The sequence below is a fragment of the Mesocricetus auratus genome, unplaced genomic scaffold, assembly GCF_017639785.1.
Source record: "Mesocricetus auratus isolate SY011 unplaced genomic scaffold, BCM_Maur_2.0 Super-Scaffold_100026, whole genome shotgun sequence".
Lineage (NCBI taxonomy): Eukaryota > Metazoa > Chordata > Mammalia > Rodentia > Cricetidae > Mesocricetus > Mesocricetus auratus.
In genome coordinates, this window is record NW_024429207.1 from 14271527 (window position 1) to 14283631 (window position 12105).

The window sequence follows — 12105 nt, forward strand, 5'->3', positions numbered from 1 at the left end:
TTAGAAACATCAATAAACCTCCGGGAGGATTCTTGTGTTTAAATGTAAGACTACCCACATTTGAGGGCAAATGAGTTAGTTATTGTGCAGGTTCAAATGGGAAGACCGGGCTCTTGTTTGATGGCTTCACTGTCGAAAAAAAGCATCCAGAAACTCTCTGGAAGCCCATGCTTGCCTCTCAAGAGGCTCATGAGTTTGAATTCATTGCCTGATTTTATCAGCACATGAAGACAAAATCCAGCTCTTTGAGATGGACTCATTAACCAAACTGCAGAAATGGATGTATGAAAACATAATGCCAATTTGTTTCATTCACAATGAGAAGTTCAGTCGTCACAGGGAGAGCAATACTCATGCTGGATCATACACTATCCCGCTGCAGGAAGAATTACTTGAGAGGCCACACTGTAATCACAAGGCTTCTTGGTGATTATGTATTTTAAAACATTATTTAAATCAGAGGTGGTTCTAATCTTGGTTCTTTTAAAATAGCAATGAATTTGAAATTTCATGATACCCAGGAAATTGAAGCTCAGAAAAAAAATGTAATTATAGGGCTTCTTCATTCTCATTCCCAAACAACATTATCAAATATCAGTCAGTGGTAAAATGTGTAAATTGTTTGTGCATTCATTTTCTAAATCATGAAATACACAAATATCAAAATGAATCAGATAATGCTACACCTAATTATGGTGAATAGCATGATACACAAATGCTTTATATGATACTTTTCCTTAAATGAAAAGCATGGAAACTCCATACATTTTGCAATGCACATTTGGGTGTTAAATCTCACTGTGTAGCCAGGCATTGTGAGCAAAACAGTAATTGTTATAAACCCCAGGGAAGTTGAATTTTCTAGAGAGAAGTGCATGATAAAGGTGCTGTTCATGCTTTTCATTGTTAACCAGGCAAGGGTTATATGGGGACCTATTAAGCTATATAATTTTACTTTGTATACTTTTTGGTATGCATTAGCTTGGCTCATATAAGACTGTTGGTATTTGAGACCTTTAGCATAATAATTAATAATTTCATTTACTCTGGCCTAATTTATATTTCATCAAGTAACATCTCTTAATATAATATTGATAGCTAACTAGATTGTTATATAAGTAAATGCACATGCACACATGTGTGTTTTAACATATGCATAGTTTTCTGCTCTTGGCTGAGAATACCTAGAAGTAATGAGACTTTAAGAGTGTTAGGTTCGCCTGACACAACCAGTTTGTTTTCTGATATTATTTTCAATTAAAAGCAACCAAGGCACTTTGGAGAAATGATGAATTCTAAACTGCTTTGGGAAATACTCAAGATGCAATATGCAAGAGCCTGTAGGATTTTGTAGTACCAGAGAGTAAGGGAATATCCCAAAAGAAAAATAACACACACACACACACACACACACACACACACACACACACACACACACACACTCACACACACGAGAGAAAGAAATTCTCTTGTTTTAAATCTTATTATGATTTAATTTTGTCTTAAAGATCAAACAACATATTGTGTACACTCAACATTAACATTACGCACATAGAAACATATTATGGATATATTACAAAATATCTTAATGTTGCCTTAGTCTCTGATTTCTGTCTTTTTTCTGTGGCACATAACATTTTGGTTGTTGTTTCTTTGTGTGGGTTTTTTGTTGTTTTTTCTCAGTGCTATTATATTTGATTTTTCCATTACTACTTGAAAGCTTTAATTTATGGAATATTTTCATAATTTATGAGGGATATTTGAAATCAAAATTGTTATGGAAAACTTGGGTTTCAAGGGTCCTCAGCATATGGATAGTCAAAAGTGATTATCTGCCAGCATCTGGGTAATTTTTCCTGTTATTGAAATTTTTTCCACATAATATATCTTGATTATGGTTTTCCCCTCCTGCTACTCCTCCCAGCTCCTCCTGTTCTCCCCTCCTTTGCAGATCCTCCTCCTTGTTTGTCTTCATTAGGTTACAAACAGGCTTATAAGGGATAATAATAAAATAAGACAAAACAACTATCACATCAGATAGGACAAAACAAACAGAAAGAAAAAGCCCAATAAAAGGGACAAGAAACAGATATTGACACATAGACTCAGTTATTTGCAAAATCGGAAATCCAATAAAAGCAATAAACTGGAAGCCATAATATAAGTCAAGGGACCTGTAGGATAAAAGGAGAGAAACTAGATAAATAAAGTTTTGAAATATGATTAAAAACCTTGATGTGACATTAGGGGACAAGGAACCTCCAAGGATGCCATTGAGTTTCTTTTCTGTTTGTCATCTACTGTTGGGCATGGGTCCTACCCTTAAGAGTAGTTTGTATCCCCAGTCAGACTCCCTTGGAGGAAACTAAACTTCCATTTGCACGTGGTTATCAATTAGAGATTGCCTTTTGGTTAGGGATGGGGACCTGTATCTAATTCTCTTTTCAGTTCTAGGACCCCATATAGGAACCCTGACTCTTGCAAGGCCTGTGCATGCTACCTCAGTCTTTGTGAGTTCATATGTGTGTTGATCCTGTTGATTTAGAGGGCCTTGTTTCCTTGGTATCCTCCAGCCTTTCTGGCTCTTTTATTTTTACTGTCTCTTCTCTGCACTGTTCTCTATGCTATGTGTTGGGGCATTGGTTTGATATATCCCTTTCAGGGCTGAGTATTCCAATGTCTCTTACTCTCCATATTGTCTGTCTGCATTTGTTCCCAGTTGCTGCTGGATATAGTTTCTCTGATGATGGCTGATCAAGGCACTGACCTTTGAGTATAGCAGAATGTCATTAGGAATCATTGTATTGCTGTATTCTTTTAGTATAACAGTAGCATTTGGTTTCACCCTAAGTCCTTGATCTATCTAGCTTCAGGTTCTTGGTCACCCAAGCAGTGATGGGAAAGGCTTCCATGTTACAGAGTGTGACTTAAATCAAATAAGATGTTGTTTGTGCCACTATTGCATTAGCATATCTTGCAGTCAGAACTCCATTGAAGATTGAAGAAATTTGTGGCTGGGTTGGTGCAGAGAATGCCTTCTTGTACCAAAGATCCTAGCACAGAGGGATGAAGGCTCTATGTAGGCACTAACTTGACTTCTCTATGTTCAATGAGTTGTGCGGGTATTTTTTCCAGCAATGGGGCTGTTTGGAGGTTGACGAGGCAAGTTCTTCTCTGTATATGTGGATGAATAAAGCAGTGTTGGCCACTAGGGAAGCAAGATATGTGGGACTAGGAGTCTAGGAGGATTTTGGGAAATGTAGTGAAGAGAGTCGACACCATGTGATCCTGGGGAAGAGAGGATGGGTTAGGATGCCATCCTCAGAATGGTAAGTCCTTATAGAAATATATATTAGTAATTATGGGTTAATACTTAGGTCACACCTAGCCATTAAGAAACCATAGCAAACAGCTTCATAATTAATATAGTGTCTCGTGTGTTATTTGGGGGCTAAGTGGCAATGGGACCTAATGCAATAGAATTATCTTAAAATATATACATATATAAAGGCAATTTAAATGACAAAGACATTACAGGGAATTCCTGTGGGATCTTTTTGGGAGAAACCTCAATTAGATATAACCCAATCCCAGAACTGGAAGCTTCATTTGGTGACAAGAGATAGGTATTTGGGTCTCTGTGTCCCCATTATTTGTCTTTGTCATTTAAATTGCCTTTATATATGTATATATTTTAAGATAATTCTATTGCATTAGGTTTCCATACTACCCCTCAAATGGCCCTTAATTTTAGCAGTCAGTGAGAGGAGCTCTAACCCTCCTTGCAGTCAGTAGAAACAATTCCCAGTGGCCAAAGCTGAAACACTATAAGTAGAGTCAAAGAATGTTAATAAAGTAATATCTAGTTATAGCCCAAACTCTAAAATAAATATCCCTAACATGTTTATATGAATAAAATAAATGAATAAATTGAAGGAAAATAGATAGAAGTCACCTGAACAAATTACAAATAATTTATGTAAACATTACTTCTCTGCTGAGAGGACAGAACACAGCCAAATCCCCATTCATCAAAGTGTTGCACACAGATGCTCTGTCATCTATGGGGCTCAACTAATGGTAAGTCCTAAGGAGTGTGTAACTGCAATGTTGTAAGGAGAATGTCCCTTTTTCTCTGATCTTCCTCCCACATACCTGTAAGCCCTGTCTATCTATGAGAAAAACCACCAAGAAAATCCTATTTGGTAGATATTACATAAAGTTGCTTGACCACTGTGAAACATGTCACTGTAACAAGGATTGCCCGAGAACAAATAATGACTTAATAGAATGTGGTACCCTGCATGAATTACTGGAGAAGCATTCTGGGATAGCTGCTGAAGTCTGAGTAAACAGTCAACTATAGCAAGTGATGATGTATGGATATTGGGCTATTGATTGTCATAAATGTCCCATACTAATATTGAGTGTTAGTAATAGGGAGTATGGGTGTTGAGATTATGGGATGTATCTTTATTAATTTTGCTACATTTTGTCATCTTTCTAAAATTCTTCTAATAACTTTTAATTAAAACAAAGTCATTATATATTTATTACTTTAATTTTAAATAGCTTGCTTCACATGTCAATCCCAGTTCCTGCTCCTTCCCCTCCTCCCGTACCCCCCCCTCCTACCATTCCCCCCAGCCTCCCACTCTATCCCTACTTCCTTCCATATAGGGGATATCCAGAGTCTGTCATTTCACTCAGGTCAGGGTCCAGGCACTCCCCTAAGAGTTCAGGCTGAGAGAGCATCCCTTTTTTTATTATAGACACACAAAGTCCCGTTTGTATGCCAGGGATAAACACTGATCTATTGCCCAGGGACCCATAGGTTGCCCAGGCCTCCTCACTGACTCTCTCAGGGGGTCTGGATCAGTCCCATGCTGGCATCCCAGATGTCGGTCTGGGGTCCAAGATCTCCCCCCTTGTACAGATCAGCTGTCTTTGCTGGTTTTGCTAGCCCATTCTTTGTCCATTTGCTCATAGCTCCTCTCTGTCACTGGGTTCCTTGGGTTCAGTTCAGTGTTTAACTGTGGGTGTTTGCCTCTGCTTCCATCAGTCACTGGATGAAGTCTCCAGGATGGTTATAGACATCAAGCTCATTATCAGGAATGGGCATTCGAGGTGGTCTCTCCACTACTGTTCATCTTGCCAGTTGGTGTCATCCCTTTAGATCACTAGAGGTCTCATTGGTGCCAGATATGTCTTCTAACCTATGACTCCCTCTTTATGGTATTTCTCATCCTGTTATCCCCCTATTTTACCCCCACTCAATCTTCCTGTTCCCCCATGACCTACTCTCTCTTCCTCTTCTCCCCCTCTATTCTTCCCAGCTCCCATCCCCCCACCCCTCACTGTGTTTCCAATCTGTTCAGAAGATCTTGCCTCATTCCTCTTCTCTGGGGTACCATGCATATCTCTCTTAGGTTCTTTCCTGTTTCCCAGACTCTCTGTCAGTGAAAGTGCAGACTGGAACTATCCTGATGCATATCTAAAATCCATATATGAGTGAGTACATACCATGTTTGTCTTTTTGTGACTGGGTTACCTCCCTCAGGATGGTTTCTTCTAGTGCCATCTATTTACCTGCAAATTTCAAGATTCCATTGCTTTTTTTTCTGCTGAGTAGTACTCCATTGTGTAAATGTACCACATTTTCTCTATCCACATTTTAGTTGAGCGGCATCTAGGTTATTTCCAGGTTCTGGCTATTACAAATAATGCTGCTATGAACATAGTGGAGCAGATGCCCTTGTTGTTTGAATTTGTGTCTTTTGGATATATGCCTAGGAATGCAAGTGCAGGATCTTGTGGTAGATTGATTCCCATTTTCCTGAGGAATCTCCATACTGATTTCCAAAGTGGCTGTATGAGTTGCCACTCCCACCAGCAGTGGAGGAGTGTTCCCCTCTCTCCACATCCTCTCCAGCATAAACTGTCTTTGGTGTTTTGATTTTAGCCATTCTGACAGGAGTAAGATGGTATCTCAGAGTTGTTTTGATTTGCATTTCCATGTTGGCTAAGGATGTTGAGCACTTTCTCAAGTGTCTCTCAGACATTTTAGACCCCCCTATTGAGAATTCTCTATTTATTTCTGTACCCCACTTTTTAATTGGATCCTTTGGTGTTTTGGAGACTTGCTTATTGAGTTCTTTGTAAATTTTAGAGACCAGCCCTCTATTAGATGTGGTGTTAGTGAATATCCTTTCCCATTCTGTGGACTGCCTTTTTGTCTTGTTGACTGTGTCCTTTGGTTTACAGAAGCTTCTTAGTTTCAGGAGGTCCCATTTGTTAATTGTTGATCTCAGTGTCTTTGCTACTGGTGTGTTCAGGAAGCAGTCTCCTGTACAAACTCGTTGAAGAATACCTCCCACTTTCTCTTCTAAGAGTTTCAGTGTGGTTGGATTTATGTTGAGGTCTTCGAACCATTTGTACTTAAGTTTTGTGCAAGGCGATAGACATGGATCTATCTGCAGTCTTCTGCATACCAATACCCAGTTATGCCAGCACCATTTGTTGAATTTGCTTTCTGTTTTCCATTGTACAGTTATAGCTTCTTTGTCAAAAATCAAGTGTTCATAGATGTGTGGGTTAAAATTAGGGCTTTCGATTCGGTTCCATTGGTCTACCTGCCTATTTTTGTGCCAATACCAATCTGTTTTCAGGACTATAGCTCTATAATAGAGTTTGAAGTAAGGTATGGTGATGCCTCCTGAAGTTTCCTTATTGTATAGGCTTGTTTTGGCTATCCTGGGTCTTTAGTTTTTCCACATATAGTTGATTATTGTTCTGTCAATGTCTGTGAAGAATAGTGCCGGAATTTTCATAGGGATTGCATTGAATCTGTAGACTGCTTTTGGCAAGATTGCCATTTTTATTATGTTGATCCTACCAATCCAAGAGCATGTGAGATCTTTCCATTTTCTGGAATCCTCTTTGATTTCTTTCTTTAGAGACTCAAAGTTCTTGATATACAGGTCTTTCACTTCTTTGGTTAACATTATCCCCAGATATTTGATGCTGTTAATGACTATTGTAAAGGGTGATGTTTCTCTGATTTCTTTCTTAGCCACTTTATCATCTGTATATAATAGGGCCACTGACTTTTAAAGTTAACTTTGTATCCTGCCACTTTGCTGAAGGTGTTTATCAGTTCTAGGAGTTCCCTTACGGAGTTTTTCGGGTCACTTATGTCAACTATCATACCATTTGCAAATAGTGAAAGCATGACTTCTCCTTTTCCTATTTGTATCCCCTTGATCTCCTTTTGTTGTCTTATTACTCTCACAAGAGCTTCAAGTACAACAGTGCTTTCAGAGTGTCCCATAAGTTTGGGTATGTTGTGTTTTCATTCTCATTGAATTCCAGGAAGTCTTTAATTTTTTTTATTTCTTCCTTTATCCAGGGATGGTGCAATTGTGCATTGTTTAATTTCCATTATTTTGTAGGGTTTCTAAGATTGGTGTTATTGTTGAATTCTAATTTTAATGCATGGTGGTCTGACAAGATACAGAGGGTTATTCCAATTTTTTGTATCTTTGGAGGTTTTCTATGTTTCCTATTATGTTGTCAGTTTTAGAGAAGGTTCCATGTGGCACTGAGAAGAAGGTATATCCCTTTGCGTTTGGTTGGAATGTTCTATAGATGTCTGTTAATCTCAGTTGGGTCATAACTTCTATTAGTTCTTTTGTTTTTTGTTAAGTTTCTGTCTGGAGATCCTGTCTAGCAGTGAGAGCAGAGTGTTGAAGTCTCCTACTACTAGTGTGTGAGATTTTATGTGCGATTTAAGCTTTAGTGATGTTTCCTTCACGAATGTGGGTGACTTTGTGGTTGGGGCATAGATGTTCAAAATTGAGACTTCATCTTGATGGACTTTTCCTTTGATGAATACAAAATGTCCTTCTTCATCTATTTTGATTGATTTTAATTTGAAGTCTAGTTTGTTAGATATTAGGATTGCTACACCCGCTTGTTTCTTGGGTCCGTTTGATTGGAAAATCTTTTCCCAACCCTTTACTCTGAGGTTACTTCTGTCTTTGACATTGAAATGTGTTTCTTGTATGCAGCAGAAGGATGGATTCTGTCTTCATACCTGTTCTGCTAGTCTGTATAGGCAAGTTGAGACCTCATTATATATATTTAGTTTTCCCCAAGTATCTAGAAATTAGTGCTTCTCATGTCTGTGGGCAGTACATGAGAAGTGATTCCCATAACTGAACACACTTTTTCAAAACAGAATATGTCTTTCCTGTATTTATTATCACCTCTGGTAATGTTGACAGGAAACTTTATTACTGCACAATTAACAAATAGTTACTGTTACTTGTAAACAAAATTTAACATTCACATTTAGTACAGACACTGTTAAAGGGGTATGAAGATGTTATACTTGTTGTGTCCTGAGAGTAACCCTGACTTGCCAGATGGATAAGTCTGTGCTGCTGGAGTTGCTGGGAGAACCAACTCAGCAGCATCTCTTCATTGACTAGCATTGTTGGGGAGAGTAACTATAGGCTGAATAAAACCATCAGAACCAAAGTCAGTTTATCTTACTTGTAGATTGGATTACTGTGCCTGTGTAAAGAACCTCAGAACTATACTGCAAGTTTCCAAATGCCTATCAATTGATATTTGCCTCATCAAGCAACTGCTAGAACATGGGAAGAGAGTCCTGTGCTAGTTGACCTTAGATGACCATTCAGGGTGATTGAAGGAATCAAAATACTTCAAGATAAATTTGTGTCTGCGAAGGACATGTAGTGATTGTGGTGATATATATGCGTAGAAAAGAGGACTGGCAGAGATTAAGTACACAAAAACTTAAGTTCCATCTTGACTTGGTTAAAGTGGCTTCGAATTCTTTAGGTATAAGAACAGTTTTTCATGCTTCACCAATCAGACTCTAGTACAGTCTTATGCTTATTTCAGACTAACAGTATTTTTAAAAAGTACAGGTATAATAACTTGAGTAAAAGGAAAGCAAAAGAGAGAGCTGGTACCGAAATATTACAGGAGGAAAGGGTGATGTGACTGGCTTGAAGAGTAAGCAGTTGTTTCTATTCATGGTGTGTTTAAGAGTTGTCATGATGAGGAAGGTGTTGGCTTATCTTGCATTAACTTATGCAGATCAAAGTAATTACAGGTCAAGCTTATGCAGCAGCAGATTATGCAATATTATAAGTAGGCTTGTTTTAATAGAGCTTCTGGGTGATAGGTCACTTTACACAGTGATTAGATCATCCTTATCACAGCGTTCTAGCAGAGGCCAGACAATTTCTTTAGCAATTGAGACAGTAGTGAATGGTGTGTGTGTGTGTGTGTGTGTGTTTGTGTGTGTCTGTGTGTAGAGACAAAAAAATACTGTTCATTTGTGTGAGCTGACTAAGGAATGAGTTGACTTAAGAGTTCACTCAAATGATTTTGGAGTCCCAGGTGTTCTGATGATACAGTTCCACTTCCATACTGAATATGTGAGACACAGAAGATAAAGTGGTAGCAAATTACTTGTTTTTAGAAGACACTGGAAATGAGCCTACTTTTCTGATTGCTTAATTGGTAGATCTATGGTCCAGTACGTCCTTTTGTGGCAGTGTCATACTTATTACCATTCCACATAAAAGTAAAAATTCTGCATGTTAGAGGGATATTGCTTATTTTTTCAATTTCTGTGAGTAATTGTATTGAAATTTTAATGGGAATTGCATCAACTCTGTAGATTGTTTTTGTTATGATTGCTATTTTCACAATATTAATCCAAGCAATCTATGATGATGGAAGATCTTTTCCATCTTCTGGCGCTTTATTCAATTTCCTTCTTCAATATTTTAACATTTTTCCTATATAAACCTTTCACTTGGTTAGCTAGAGTCATCTCAAAATGCACAGAGACACAGACATGCCCCCAATTACAAGATATATACACATACATATATTTGAAGCTAGTGTAAAGGCATTGTTTCTCTGATTTCTTTTTCATTATTTTTGTCATTTTATTAGGAAGTCACTGATTTTTTGTGAGTTAATTTTGTGTCCTGCTACTTTGATGAAGTTATTTATCAGCTTTAGAAGTTTCTTGATGGAGGTTTGGGGGTCTGTGTGTATAAAATCAAATCATCTGCAAGTAATAAAACTTTGACTTATTCCTCCTTTCATATTTGTATCCTCATGATTTGCTTCAGTTGTTCTTATTACCCCAGCTAACACTTCACAGACTGTATTGACTAGGTATGGAAAAAGTGAACATTAGTGTTCTGTTTCTAATTTTAGTGTACATTCTTGAGTTTTTCTTTGTTTGGGACATTGTTGGCAGGACAGAGACATATATGAATGTATGTACTTTAGCAGCACATAGAAAACAGGCTCAAAACACAGAAAAATCCCAGCACTGAGAACGGGGAGTAGACTCAAAGTCCCAGCCCTAAACAGTTTTTTTAGAGAGAGAAAGAGAGAGAGAGAGAGAGAGAGAGAGAGAGAGAGGAAAAAGAAAAGAATGAAAGTGAGGTTAAGTGGGTAAGCAGGTCAGGAGGATTTGGGAGGAATTTGGGGAGGGAAAATATGTATATGATCAAAATATATTGTAGAAAAATGGTTTAAATAAAAAATTTAAAAGATTTCAATAGAAAGCAAAAATTGTAAGCATATTAATGGAGAACTATACAATGCTTCAGATCATACATACATTGTATACTGCTTAAATCACATTAAATATATTTACATCCTAGACAGCCTAAACTTTCATTACTTCTTTATGGTTAAACAGTTTTTATTGATTAATTTCTTTCTGTTATTAATTCATTTTGCTGTATCCTATGAGTTTTGGTATGTTACCTCTCTATTTTTCATTTATTTCAATAATTTTAATTCTTGCTTGATCAATTGGCTGCTAACATGTCCATTTTCCATTCATTTGTATTATTTCCAAGATTTTCTTTGTCTTTTAAATCTTTCCTGTTTTTTTTTTAGTTCGGTCAGATCCGGGTAGAATTTAAGTTTTAAAGGTTTTAGGGAGGATGTTTGTGGCTTATCATAAGCTTTGTCATGGAGAATATTCTTTGTGTACATGATCTAACTGTTATAGGACCTAATGTCTGTTAGGTCCATTTGGTTAAGTACTCAGTTGACCTCTCTTTCTATACTGAGTTTGTACCTAGTTTCTGCCTATTTTTGAAATTGAACCATTAAAGTCTCTAGGTATTAATTCCATTCTCTTTAATACAGCTCGTTGTTCTCCTGTCTCCAGAATTTCTAGGGAAACACATTTTTTGAACCTGTAGTCACTTTTGTTTGTCAGCCTTGGGTGATGCCCAAGATCAATATTTTCTAGGAGTCTGGCATTGATAGGTTGTCACTGTTTCAGCACTAGTGGGCATTCCAAGCCCATGTGTGTCGCAAATATACTGTTGGTTTAGAAAGAAATAGGAGAGAAGGTATGGTCAATTCCCATATGCCTCTCCCTGAAGCTGGGGAGTGACTGATGGTTAGAAACTGCAGGATTCTGGCTGGCTCTCGACAGAGTCACCAGGTTCTTATGTATACCTCTGGCCAACAGTGATGACAAACCATATCACATCCTGTGCTCACCAACTGCTGAGATCAGCATCACACTGGAGGAGGATCAAAGCCCATGGTACAGTGAAGTACCCTTTACTGAGGTGTTAATGTGATTCAAGAGTGTTGCAGCTGGTCACAAATGACAATGGATTAGAAGTCCAAAATACTGGGACCAGGTATCTTTCCCTGGAAAACTGTGCTGTTCCAGAGGCTACATCCACAGGCAGGCCTAGTGATGGGGGCTGATGATATCTGTCCAATAGTAGGTTTTACTAGAATCACCTGGAGTTATTGGTAAGAATTTTGTACTTATTACTTTCTCCCACCATCTGTGATTAGTATCTTTTATCTTGTTATGCTACCCAAAGTTGGAGTTTTCTTGGTAAAGGAGTTGCCTTGTTTGCCTAGACTGGATCCAAACTGGATTGACCTGAGTCTCCCTCAATCAAGAAGTCTCAGGAAGTGGGCAGGTGTGGCCAAGGCCCACACTAAGCCTTAGAATGACAGCCTCAAATTCAAATCTCTTGCAAACTCTCGGAGTAGACATGGACA